Source organism: Bufo gargarizans, chromosome 4, assembly GCF_014858855.1.
Source record: "Bufo gargarizans isolate SCDJY-AF-19 chromosome 4, ASM1485885v1, whole genome shotgun sequence".
Classification (NCBI taxonomy): Eukaryota; Metazoa; Chordata; class Amphibia; order Anura; family Bufonidae; genus Bufo; species Bufo gargarizans.
The window spans coordinates 536,086,003-536,100,401 of NC_058083.1; the positions used below are offsets into that span (position 1 = coordinate 536,086,003).

Genomic DNA, 14,399 nt, shown 5'->3' on the forward strand with positions numbered 1-14,399 from the left:
GGTGCCCCCTGGTGTTCAGTTACTTACATACTATGGTGCCCCCTGGTATTCAGTTAATTACATAATATAGTGCCCCTTGGTGTTCACTTACATACTATGGTGCCCTCTGGTGTTCAGTTAGTTACATACTATGGTGCCCCCTGGTGTTCAGTCAGTTACATACTATTGTGCCCCCTGGTGTTCAGTTACATACTATGGTGCCCCCTGGTGTTCAGTTACTTACATACTATGGTGCCCCCTGGTGTTCAGTCAGTTACATACTATGGTGCCCCCTGGTGTTCAGTTACATACTATGGTGCCCCCTGGTGTTCAGTTACTTGCATACTATGGTGCCCCCTGGTGTTCAGTCAGTTACATACTCTGGTGCCCCCATCCCCCCCTCCATTGCCAAATTCTCAACCTAACCCCTTCCTTCCAGCCCTACTGTTATAGACATACTTGGAAAACATTACATACAGCGCTACAAAACATACAGGGTAATACAGCGCAACATACCTCTTACATAAATTGACGTCTCCTCTGATGTAGATGTTCTCTTTCCTTATCTTCTCCATTCATACCAGACCACCATGATGATTTCTGTCAGCCATCTCTTGTCTCTGCAGAGTGTGACAGACATCTTAGTATACTACTTTTCCATCATCGTCCCACCTTCTGTGGCCACTGTGCTTTCCAATACTATTCTGCAGAAACAGTCCACCTGAAAATACTAGTACCATCCAGCCAGTGCCCCCTACAATAATTACTGGCACACAGTGCCCTAAAAAATAACTGTGCCCAGCAAATAGTGTCCCTGACACTAATAGTGTAAACATAATGTCCCCAAAAAATCTTTGTGCTAAGCTAATACTGTGCCAGGGTGCCCCCCACAGTAATAGTACTTCCAAAAGTCCCACCAATAGTAATAATTACCTGCCAGGGTGGATAGTGTTAACAGTGCCCCCAATAGTAATAATGTCCCCATTATGCCCATACTAGTAATCATGTTCCCCATAGTCCCCCAGTAGTATTCATTCTCCTTTTAATGTGTGCCAGTAGAAAAACGCTGCATTATAATGTGTGCCCCAATACAAAATGCCCCTATTTAGTGCCCCCATTAGATGCCCCCAAAGTGCACCCCCCCCCTTCACCCGTGTCATGGCCCCCAGCATGGTGCCAAGTAAAAATCCATAAACTCAAATACTTACCTCCGTGCAGCTGTCAGCAATGTGGTGCAGACCTATCTCCGGCCTGATTCCTGAGCTGTACGCTGCCTGGCTGAAGTGGCACGATGATTATGTTATGCCACCTGTGCCAGCTTCCGATAGGCTACAGGCACTAGGCTAGAAGCCTATCAGAGGGGAAGCCTGGGCAGAGAGGCATTGCTACCTTTACCCATCACAGCACCTAACTGTATCACCGTCCTGAGGGGGATAATACATAATTGGGGGTGCACCACTGGCACAGGGACCATTCTCAATTACGACCGCTGACACCCCTAAAGCTACATCCCTGTTCTCCACCTTATAATACAGAAACTGGCTACTGTATTGTATGAAAAGACGCTCCCCTTTCCTCTTCCACAGGAGGTTGCGCTTCTCCTGGTGTATTATACTGGCTTATTCCCTACCTGCTGCCAAACCTCTTGAGAAGGAGGGTGGTCTAGCAGAAAATTAGGAGAGGGGCAGGAGTAAGAAATGGTAAGCAAACACGACCAGAGGAGAAAGAGGAGAGTAGTAGTCATGGGAGGAGAGGTGGTGACCTGTTAGTGAAGCTCCAAGTCCCCAGGTATTCTGAGACATTGGAAGCTTTACCTGGAATATGTATAACTGTTTGCAGTCTATGGCATAGAAGAGAGCAAATATCAAAACCTTCCTTTCTTCCTTCCTTCCTTCCTTTCTCCCTCCCTCTTTGACTCCTTCTTTCTCTTCTTCCTCCCCCCCACCTTTCTTCCTTCCTCTCTCCCTTCTTGATCCCTTACTTCCTTTCTTCCCTCTTTATTCCCTTCCCTCTATCTTCCTTTCTAAACTTTCTTTTGTTCTTCCTTTCACCTTGCTTTAATTTTTCGTTCCTTCCATCCTTTCTTTCCTCATTAATTTCCTTCTTTTTTACCTTTCTCCTTTCTTGATTCCCCCCTTCCTTCTCTCCTGCCTTCCATCCATTCTGTTCTCCTTCCTGCCTTCCTTCCTTCCACTTTGATTTCTTCCTTCTATTCTTCCTTCCTTCCTTCCTTACTCCCACTTTGATTTATTCCTTCTATTCTTCCTTCCTTCCTCCCACTTTGATTTCTTCCTTTTATTCTTCCTTCCTTCCTCCCACTTTGATTTCTTCCATCTATTCTTCCTTCCTTACTCCCACTTTGATTTCTTCCTTCTATTCTTCCTTCCTTCCTTCCTCCCACTTTGATTTCTTCCTTTTATTCTCCCTTCCTCCCACTTTGATTTCTTCCTTCTGTTTATCCTTCCTACCACTTTTTTATTCTTCCTTCTATTCTTCCTTCCTACCTTCCTTCCTTACTCCCACTTTGATTTCTTCCTTCTATTCCGCCTTCCTACCTTCTTTCCTTCCACTTTGATTTCTTTCTTCTATTCTTCCTTCCTTTCTACCTTCCTCCCACTTTGATTTCTTCCTTTTATTCTTCCTTCCTACCTTCCTTCTTTCCTCCCGCTTTGATTTCTTACTTCTATTCTTACTTCCTACCTTCCTTCCTAACTCCCACTTTAATTTCTTCCTTCTATTGTTCCTTCCTTCCGACCTTCCTTCCTCCCACTTTGATTTCTTCATTTTTTTTTCTTTCTTTCTTACTTTCTTTCTTTCTTTCTTCCTTCCTTCGTCCTTCCTCCCTGACTCCTTCCTTTTTTCTTCTCTCTTTCTCTTCCTTTCTTCACTCTTTCCTTCTTTCCATCCATCCTTATTTTCTGATACCTCACTCTATGCAGGCATGGATGCATTTGTACACAGCAAATAAAAAAAACAAACAAACAAACAAACCAAAATTAAAGAACCAAAGATGTGCAGAAAGATCATATATAAAAAGTAAATACGCCTGTGTGGAGCAACTCTGGGATTATTTGTGAGCCAAATTCTCCATATCTCAGAGGTTTCATCACCACTCAGTGGTAATCCCAAAAACCCAGCGAAAATGATTTTATTTTCCTTTCTCTTCAGCAGACAATCTCCAAGAAGATTTATGTGACAGTGTTCTCCTTCAGAGTCAATAATGAAAGGAAACTGTTCCCAGAAAGAAGTAAAAAATACATGAAAAAAACTGTTTACTTAAATTAGTTTCTCTGTGTCATGTGTGATGGGTTTTTGCTTTAATTTTTTTTTCTTCATTTTCCTTTTTTTCTTTTCTACCCACTGACATATTGTATACACCGACAATATATGACAGATTTCGGCAGAAACCAGAATTTTTCTCTAATGTCTCTTTGTTTTGTTTCTTATGTGTTTTTTTTAAATAAAACTTAAAAAAAGCAATTAAAAATGAAATATGTGTCATGCTTGTTTCAAATTTATTAAAAGGTGCACGCTGGTTAGTATATATTTGGTACATTTTCAGGCTAAAAATCATTCAGCTGAGAGCAGAGGTAGATTTGTAATTTGTAGATTTGTATCAGAAATTTGTCCTTACTCCATTTAACAGATATGACCTAAACCACATCTCCTTGGAGCCCACATTACTTTAAAAAAAAAACTGGTGCAAAAAAAAGGAACACAATTGCAAACATTTGTTCTAATATTTCAAATGTGACTTTTAAAAAATGAGTTTGTGCCGACACATTGAAAACCACAGACCATTCTACAAGTGATGTCATCTTTTCAGGAGATCCATGTATTTTTCGTCAGTATATACTATCCCAGCTGGATTTCCTTAACAATCCCTCGAGCTCCACCTCATCCATAGGTAGAAAACCAGCACATTGTGTAAGGCCTCATGCACACGACAGTTTTTTTTCACGGTCCGCAAAAACGGGGTCAGTGGGTCCGTGATCCGTGACCGTTTTTTCGTCCGTGGGTCTTCCTTGATTTTTGGAGGATCCACGGACATGAAAAAAAAGTCGTTTTGGTGTCCGCCTGGCCGTGCGGAGCCAAACGGATCCGTCCTGAATTACAATGCAAGTCAATGGGGACGGATCCGTTTGATGTTTATACAATATGGTGCCATTTCAAACGGATCCGTCCCCATTGACTTTCAATGTAAAGTCTGGAGTTCTTTTATACCATCGGATTGGAGTTTTCTCCAATCCGATGGTATATTTTAACTTGAAGCGTCCCCATCACCATACTGTCGGATATGAGCTACTTCGTGAACCTCAGATCCGACAGTATATTCTAACACAGAGGCTCTCCCATGGTGATGGGGACGCTTCAGGTTAGAATACACTACAAACTTTGTACAAGACTGCCCCCTGCGGCACCTAAAGGGGTTAATTGTACTATCATATTCCCCTGTAAGAGATCAGGGCTGCCAGGCAGCAGGGGGCAGACCCCCCCCCCCCTCCCCAGTTTGAATATCGTTGGTGGCACAGTGTGCGCCCCCCATCGGGCCCCCCCTTCCTCCCTCTAATGTTAGAAATCGTTGGTGGCACAGTGTGCGCCCACCATCGCCCCCCCCTCCCTCCCTCTATTGTAATAAATCGTTGGTGGCACAGTGTGCGCCCACCATCGCCCCCCCCTCCCTCCCTCTATTGTAATAAATCGTTGATGGCACAGTGTGCGCCCACCATCGCCCCCCCTCCCTCCCTCTATTGTAATAAATCATTGGTGGCACAGTGTGCCAACCATCATCGGCCCCCCTCCTATAGCAGTAACAACATTGGTGGCAGTGTGCGGTCTCCCATTCCCCCCCCCCATCATTGGTGGCAGCGGAGTTCCGATCGGAGTCCCAGTTTAATCGCTGGGGCTCCGATCGGTAACCATGGCAACCAGGACGCTACTGCAGTCCTGGTTGCCATGGTTACTTAGCAATAGTACAATAGTAGAAGATTCATTGTTACCTGCTTGCTGCTGCGATGTCTGTGTCCGGCCGGGAGCTCCTCCTACTGGTAAGTGAAAGGTCTGTGCGGCGCATTGCTAAAGAACTGTCACTTACCAGTAGGAGGAGCTCCCGGCCGTTCACAGACATCGCAGCAGCAAGCAGGTAAGTATGAATCTTATACTGTTGTACTATTGCTAAGTAACCATGGCAACCAGGGCTGCAGTAGCTTCCTGGTTGCCATGGTTACCGATCGGAGCCCCAGCGATTAAACTGGGACTCCGATCGGAACTCCACTGCCACCAATGATGGGGGGGGGGGAATGGGAGGCCGCACACTGCCACCAATGTTGTTACTGCTATAGAGGGAGGGGGGGCAGATGGTGGTTGGCACACTGTGCCACCAACGATTTATTACAATAGAGGGAGGGAGGGGGGGCGATGGTGGGGGCACACTGTGCCACCAACGATATTCAAACTGGGGAGGGGGGGGGTCTGCCCCCTGCTGCCTGGCAGCCCTGATCTCTTACAGGGGAATATGATAGTACAATTAACCCCTTTAGGTGCCGCACCTGAAGGGGTTAATTGTGCTATCATATCCCCCTGTAAGAGATCGGGTGCTGCCAGGCAGCAGGGGGCAGTCTTGTACAAAGTTTGCAGTGTATTCTAACTAGAAGCGTCCCCATCACCATGGGAACGCTTCTGTGTTAGAATATACTGTCGGAAATGAGTTTTCACGAAGTGAAAACTTAGATCAGAAAAAGTGATTGTTATAGGTTTATAGTGGCTCACCCTTCTGTTTACCAGGTTCGGTGCTCTAACTATGATGTGGTTCACCCCAACCACATAAGGGGTTAACAATAAAGAAATATGTAAATTATAGTGAGCACTCAATATCTGTGGTCATATATCAGGTCTATTGATATAACTATTTTATTAGAACATGAAATGGTGCATACAATAGATATAGCATAATAAAATATCGTACCTTAAAATTAAAATTAAATAATAAAACAAAATATGAAAAAACACAGTTGGTTATACCGATAGAAAATTGGTCACTTAAGGTTGGTATTGTCTCCTTATAGAGGCTGCAATTTTGTTTTTATAGGTGTTGCAACATTGTTCCCAACGTTAAATATCTCAGTTATCACTGGTGTATCCGTGCATGTAGTTAGCCAGAAGTACTCACTGTTTGGGGTTCGGCTCCTGTGTAACTGTCCGTGGTGGCGTCCCACCGTGGGTCAGTGCACTCACCCAATGTAACGTTTTTGGAGTGTCTTCCGGTATTCACGGTCCGCGGTGTTGTTGCGTTAATCCTTCTCTCCAAGAGACCGCTATGCGTCCCTCGTGTAGCTGGCGTCCTGCTTTTTTGCTGACACTACACGTGATCAGGGCGCCGGGGAGGTCTTTACCCGATGAATGGTTGTGGGATATCTCCCGATGATCAAAGTCTGCGGTTACGGTAATCCTGCTTCCAGGTGGCCGCTGTGTGTCCCACGTGTGGCTGGCGTCCTGTGCTTTTTGCCGGCACTCCACGTGATCAGGGCGCCGATGAAGTCTCTACCTGAGATTGGTTCAAGGCTCCTGTGATGAATTAGGAATACTTTCGATTACCGTCTATGCGGTCGTGTCCGTGATTCCGTGTGCTGATCAGCTCCGATGGGTTAAAGTGTCCAGTCGTTTATAAGGATCCCAACCGCTATACGCGTTTCAAGGTCTCTGACCTCTTCCTCAGTAGCTGGTTATGGGATCCAAAGGTACTTCCTTATATATCCTGGACGGGTTACACCTTGTTTGCTTAATTCGGGATCATTGCAAAATCTGGTTTGGAGTTAGATATTTTGAAATACCTCCTTGTATTTTTAAATAGAGACATTCATCATTATACAATGCTCCTTATACCTCGACATTAAATTGACCTAACTACAATTCATTATAAATTATAAATTATTTCACAATCCTTAATGTATTTAGCATAAATACATATATATTTATAATCAATACATGTTAAAACTGATAAATTCATACTATAATAATCATGATAAAATTGTACCATTATGCTTCCTCTCTATTAAAATATTTAAAAATATAAAAAAAATATATAAAAAATACATAGTGATATTTATTCAATTAAAATATTACTTTAAAATATTAATTTAAAATCAATATATGTGTTCATCTGTGTTTTCTTATTTGTAGTGATGTAAAGGAAGTGGGAGCTCCCAACTAAGGGGAGATCGGGGTGCTGATTTTACCGCTATACCACCGATGTCCCGTCCGCTGAGAGCACCCACCTCTTAATCTACAAAAAGCCAAATATTTCAAAATCTGCGTTAAGACCCTCTGGTAATAAAGTGTTAAAATCATATATACGTCTCGCCTCCTGTCTTGACATATTAGAGATGTGATCACCTCCTCTCCAATGTATATCTATCTTTTCAAATGCCGTAAACTTTAATAGGGAGGGATCCTGGTTGTGGTGATATTTAAAATGCTTAGATAGTGAATGTTTCTCGTATCCTGTTCTAATTTTAGTCATGTGTTCTGCAATTCTGACTTTTAATAATCTCTTCGTTCGTCCTATATATTGTTTTTTGCAGGGACACTCAATCATGTATAAGACGTTTGCTGTGTTACATGATAAAAATGTATCAATAACATACGAAAAGGAGTTTGATGTGGAGGAAATTAAATTGTTTTTTTTTGGGAATTTCGTGTTTTTACAATTACTACAGGTATTACACCTATAGAATCCCTTTAAGTTAAAATAATTTTTGTAAACATTTTCCTTTTTGTTTTTTACAGTTGGTGCTACTTTAATAGCCAAATTCGGTGCTTTTGTGTAGACTATTTGTGGGCCATTAGTCAAATATGGACCTATTAGTTTATCATTTGTAATATGATGCCAATGGTTTCGGATTATGGCTTCAATCTTCCTATATTGGGCATTATAGGGTAAAATAATCCTAATTTGATCCCCCATTTTGGGGTCAGTTTCTGTTCTGGTCCTTATTTTTTCTTCAAAGAAGGTTTTCCTATCCATATTTTTTACTTCTACTAGTGCTTTCTCTACCTGTTGTGAAGGATATTTTTTCATCAAGAATTGTCCCTTCATGGATATAGCTTCTTTCATATAGTCCTCTTCTTTTGTACAATTGCGCCGTAGCCTCCTAAATTGCCCCTTAGGTATATTTAGCAGCCATCTTGGTAGATGGCAGCTTGTGTAAAGGATATAGCTATTTTTGGCTATCTCTTTTTGGTATGTTTGACAAATTAATTTATTCTCCTCCACCTTAATAGTCAGATCCAAAAACTCTATCTGTTCTTTATGTGTCTTTGAACTGAATTTTATATTATTATCATTCTGATTTATATAATTTAGGAATGTTTTTAGATCCTCCTCCGTTCCTCTCCAGATGAAAATTACATCGTCAATGAACCTACGCCAGAGCACCAGGTTCGTCCCCAGTGTGGGTGCTATAAATTGTTCCTCCCACTGTGCCATAAAGAGGTTGGCATAACTGGGGGCGAACCTGGTGCCCATGGCGGTGCCCATCAACTGGAGGAAGAAATCAGAGTCATATATAAAGTAATTATGACTAAGAATGTGTTGTACCCCCTTCACTATGTATTCCACTTGGTCTGGTAGGTATTCTCCATATGATGTCAATTGTTGTGTTAAGGCCTCCAACCCCTGATCATGTTTGATTATAGTGTATAAGGAGTTGACATCAAGGGTTCCAAGAGTCCAATTTGATTCATATTCAAGATTTTCAATGATTTGAACTATTTGTGTAGTATCCCTAATATACGCAGCTGTCTTCCTTACTACTGGTTGTAGTAATCTATCCAAATACTGTGATAGATTTGCTGTATATGATCCTATTCCGGAGATGATGGGTCTCCCCGGAGGGTCCAATGGGTTTTTATGGACCTTTGGAATAGTATAAAAGACAGGTGTACGTTTGGGGGTACTCATAATAAATTTTGATTCCTGTGTATTCAAAAATCCTTTATCTAAGCCTTGTTTTACGTATACTTCCAAAGCTTCAACAAATCCTGTCATTGGGTCTTTCTGCAATTTTAAATATGTGTCTTTATCTTCCAATTGTCTCCTACATTCTATATTGTATTTCCATGTATCTAAAATAACAATTGCCCCCCCTTTATCGGCTGGGCGTATAGTTATATTATCATTTTGTTGCAATTGTTTGATTGCATGAATCTCATGAGGTTTTAAATTATTGAATTTCCTTGGGTCCTTTTTAATTTTCCTTAAATCTGCCTCTACATTTCTCTTAAATGTGATAATATCCTGTCCCATTTCATGTCTTGGGTATGTCTTACTTTTTACCTTAAGATCCGTATGTATGTATGTTCCTTGTGTTGTCCCTATTGTGTTTATGGGGTTCTTCAAAAAATATTTTTTTAAACATAATTTACGTATAAATTTTTCTATCCCAATGTAAGTGTCAAATTTGCTTAGTGGTGCCGTAGGTGCGAATTTTAATCCTTTATTCAATAGTGCTTGTTGTGCTTTGGTTAGGGTGACTGAACTTAAATTAATTATGGAGTTAACCTCCTCTATTAGTGTCTCCTGTGGTGTGTCCTCTCTTTTCCTTCTCTTACCTCTTCGTGTCTTCTGGTTTCTATATTCGGATTGTGCTGATGTTTGTGGTGTTTCCCTACATAGGTCTCCCTGTTGTTGTGAGGTGCATATTGGTTCCTTGTTGGATGTGCTCTCTGGGGATATTGGTTTTGATTGTTCTTCTGTATATCCTCTCTGTGTCTTAAGTTGTAATTGTGTCCTGTGACTTGTGTCATGTGTTGGTGATCCCGAGGTGATTGTTGAAATGATCTTGTGCGGATCCTGTGGTGTGGGGGTGTGCGATCTAATGGCTGCTAAATATACCTAAGGGGCAATTTAGGAGGCTACGGCGCAATTGTACAAAAGAAGAGGACTATATGAAAGAAGCTATATCCATGAAGGGACAATTCTTGATGAAAAAATATCCTTCACAACAGGTAGAGAAAGCACTAGTAGAAGTAAAAAATATGGATAGGAAAACCTTCTTTGAAGAAAAAATAAGGACCAGAACAGAAACTGACCCCAAAATGGGGGATCAAATTAGGATTATTTTACCCTATAATGCCCAATATAGGAAGATTGAAGCCATAATCCGAAACCATTGGCATCATATTACAAATGATAAACTAATAGGTCCATATTTGACTAATGGCCCACAAATAGTCTACACAAAAGCACCGAATTTGGCTATTAAAGTAGCACCAACTGTAAAAAACAAAAAGGAAAATGTTTACAAAAATTATTTTAACTTAAAGGGATTCTATAGGTGTAATACCTGTAGTAATTGTAAAAACACGAAATTCCCAAAAAAAACCAATTTAATTTCCTCCACATCAAACTCCTTTTCGTATGTTATTGATACATTTTTATCATGTAACACAGCAAACGTCTTATACATGATTGAGTGTCCCTGCAAAAAACAATATATAGGACGAACGAAGAGATTATTAAAAGTCAGAATTGCAGAACACATGACTAAAATTAGAACAGGATACGAGAAACATTCACTATCTAAGCATTTTAAATATCACCACAACCAGTATCCCTCCCTATTAAAGTTTACGGCATTTGAAAAGATAGATATACATTGGAGAGGAGGTGATCACATCTCTAATATGTCAAGACAGGAGGCGAGACGTATATATGATTTTAACACTTTATTACCAGAGGGTCTTAACGCAGATTTTGAAATATTTGGCTTTTTGTAGATTAAGAGGTGGGTGCTCTCAGCGGACGGGACATCGGTGGTATAGCGGTAAAATCAGCACCCCGATCTCCCCTTAGTTGGGAGCTCCCACTTCCTTTACATCACTACAAATAAGAAAACACAGATGAACACATATATTGATTTTAAATTAATATTTTAAAGTAATATTTTAATTGAATAAATATCACTATGTATTTTTTTATATATTTTTTTTTATATTTTTAAATATTTTAATAGAGAGGAAGCATAATGGTACAATTTTATCATGATTATTATAGTATGAATTTATCAGTTTTAACATGTATTGATTATAAATATATATGTATTTATGCTAAATACATTAAGGATTGTGAAATAATTTATAATTTATAATGAATTGTAGTTAGGTCAATTTAATGTCGAGGTATAAGGAGCATTGTATAATGATGAATGTCTCTATTTAAAAATACAAGGAGGTATTTCAAAATATCTAACTCCAAACCAGATTTTGCAATGATCCCGAATTAAGCAAACAAGGTGTAACCCGTCCAGGATATATAAGGAAGTACCTTTGGATCCCATAACCAGCTACTGAGGAAGAGGTCAGAGACCTTGAAACGCGTATAGCGGTTGGGATCCTTATAAACGACTGGACACTTTAACCCATCGGAGCTGATCAGCACACGGAATCACGGACACGACCGCATAGACGGTAATCGAAAGTATTCCTAATTCATCACAGGAGCCTTGAACCAATCTCAGGTAGAGACTTCATCGGCGCCCTGATCACGTGGAGTGCCGGCAAAAAGCACAGGACGCCAGCCACACGTGGGACACACAGCGGCCACCTGGAAGCAGGATTACCGTAACCGCAGACTTTGATCATCGGGAGATATCCCACAACCATTCATCGGGTAAAGACCTCCCCGGCGCCCTGATCACGTGTAGTGTCAGCAAAAAAGCAGGACGCCAGCTACACGAGGGACGCATAGCGGTCTCTTGGAGAGAAGGATTAACGCAACAACACCGCGGACCGTGAATACCGGAAGACACTCCAAAAACGTTACATTGGGTGAGTGCACTGACCCACGGTGGGACGCCACCACGGACAGTTACACAGGAGCCGAACCCCAAACAGTGAGTACTTCTGGCTAACTACATGCACGGATACACCAGTGATAACTGAGATATTTAACGTTGGGAACAATGTTGCAACACCTATAAAAACAAAATTGCAGCCTCTATAAGGAGACAATACCAACCTTAAGTGACCAATTTTCTATCGGTATAACCAACTGTGTTTTTTCATATTTTGTTTTATTATTTAATTTTAATTTTAAGGTACGATATTTTATTATTTTATTATGCTATATCTATTGTATGCACCATTTCATGTTCTAATAAAATAGTTATATCAATAGACCTGATATATGACCACAGATATTGAGTGCTCACTATAATTTACATATTTCTTTAGATCAGAAAAAGCTTTTATGCAGACGGATCTTCGGATCCGTCTGTATGAAAGCAACCTACGGCCACGGATCACGGACACGGATGCCAATCTTGTGTGCATCCGTGTTCTTTCACGGACCCATTGACTTGAATGGGTCCGTGAACCGTTGTCCGTCAAAAAAATAGGACAGGTCATATTTTTTTGACGGACAGGATACACGGATCACGGCCTCGGCTGCAAAACGGTGCATTTTCCGATTTTTCCACGGACCCATTGAAAGTCAATGGGTCCGCGAAAAAAAACGGAAAACGGCACAACGGCCACGGATGCACACAACGGTCGTGTGCATGAGGCCTAAATCTGTATCGGAGCTTTGTGTAACTGAGGAAGTTGTGACTAATTAGGCTGATTTCAAACAGATCCTATAGCATTCTATGGAGATCTAAGTTCAGCTCAGCAGAACCATGAGGTTCCAGGTCTTGCAGCTCCAATACATAAAATAACAAAAAAGAGCTACTAAATACCAGTCAGCTGTTGACCTAGTCACATCACTATGCAGAGCTGTGCTGGAAGGGTTGCCATGCTGACCAGTATAGTGCCATCTGCTAGACCTGAGCTAACCAGGTTTCTGACTCGGGAGATTTAGGACTGCTGATTCATATTAACCGTGCCTGTGATTGGTTTTCAGAGCTCTATACTGTTTGACTTCCTACTGTGTATGACCATTAAGGTAGACTGACTTCAGGCATGTGCTTTGGATTTACCTTGTGGCCACTGATGATGCTTATATTGACTTTCCTGGTACTGACCTTGGCTTGTCTCTGGATTAACTTCTTGTGTACTGCATTGATTGTGCCTGTCTATCCTGGTTTTGACCCTGCTTGCTGGCTTCCCCATGTACCTCCATGGTCAAACTGGAAAAGGCCTGCAAACTAGTGTGCCTACATCAGTTTTCTGTTATCAGTAGTGTTGATCACGAATATTCGAATTGCAAATTTTTATCGCAAATTGCAAATATTTAGAATATAGTGACATATATTCGTAATTTCAAATATTCAAGATTTTTTTAAATCAATACACATAATCCCTCCCTGCCTCTAGCTTGTGGGCCAATGTGAAGGCGGCAATATCTTTGACTTTAGAAGTATTGTTGATTGCAAATTTTCGTAATGCAAATTTTCGTAATGCAAATTTTTATTGCAAATTTTTCAATTGCCGATTTCTGCATTCAAGAAAATAAAGACTGGAGATGACGAATTCTCGAATTTGCGAATATATGGCGAATATTCGCCCAAATATTAGCAAAATATCACAAATTCGAATATTGCCCCTGCTGCTCATCACTAGTTATCAGCTCCGCAGATGTAACATGGGTCCCTAACAGTTGGCTATGGTTAAAGAACCTAGGGGAAGCCTTAGCTTCCTACAACCCGGAATGATTTTTGAAGAGGTTCACTGGCTGTGGTCCAGATGGTGAGATTAGTGTTTCTTACAGTACTATCTACCATATATTATCATTGGAAAGTTTCCTTTGCAATACCACACCTGGCCACACTGTGTGCTGTTGATCCATATTGAGCAAGAGAGACCTCATGTTCAACCACATGTGGTTAAATCTGTGTAGTGACACCTAGAGGTAGATACATTAAATGCAGTCATTTTTATTTTGCACGATAATGTGATGCATCTGTAACACTATATTTCCTACACCTTGTAACAGATATATATACATATACAGTACAGACCAAAAGATTGGACACACCTTCTCATTCAAAGAGTTTTCTTTATTTTCATGACTATGAAAATTGTAGATTCACACTGAAGGCATCAAAAAACTATGAATTAGCACATGTGGAATTTTATACATAACAAAAAAGTGTGAAACAACTGAAAATATGTCATATTCTAGGTTCTTCAAAGTAGCCACCTTTTGTTTTGATTACTGCTTTGCACACTCTTGGCATTCTCTTGATGAGCTTCAAGAGGTAGTCACCTGAAATGGTTTTCACTTCACAGGTGTGCCCTGTCAGGTTTAATAAGTGGGATTTCTTGCCTTATAAATGGGGTTGAGACCATCAGTTGCGTTGTGGAGAAGTCAGGTGGATACACAGCTGATAGTCCTACTGAATAGACTGTTAGAATTTGTATTATGGCAAGAAAAAAGCAGCTAAGTAAAGAAAAACGAGTGGCCATCATTACTTTAAGAAATG

At 40.8% G+C, this 14,399-nt stretch overlaps 1 protein-coding gene across 4 annotated transcripts in view; it reads right to left on the reverse strand.

The window, feature by feature from the left end:
• Window positions 1-14,399, reverse strand: part of LRFN2 (leucine rich repeat and fibronectin type III domain containing 2) — a 536,726-nt gene that overhangs the window by 152,992 nt on the left and 369,335 nt on the right. The gene's annotated exons all lie outside the window — the stretch shown is intronic.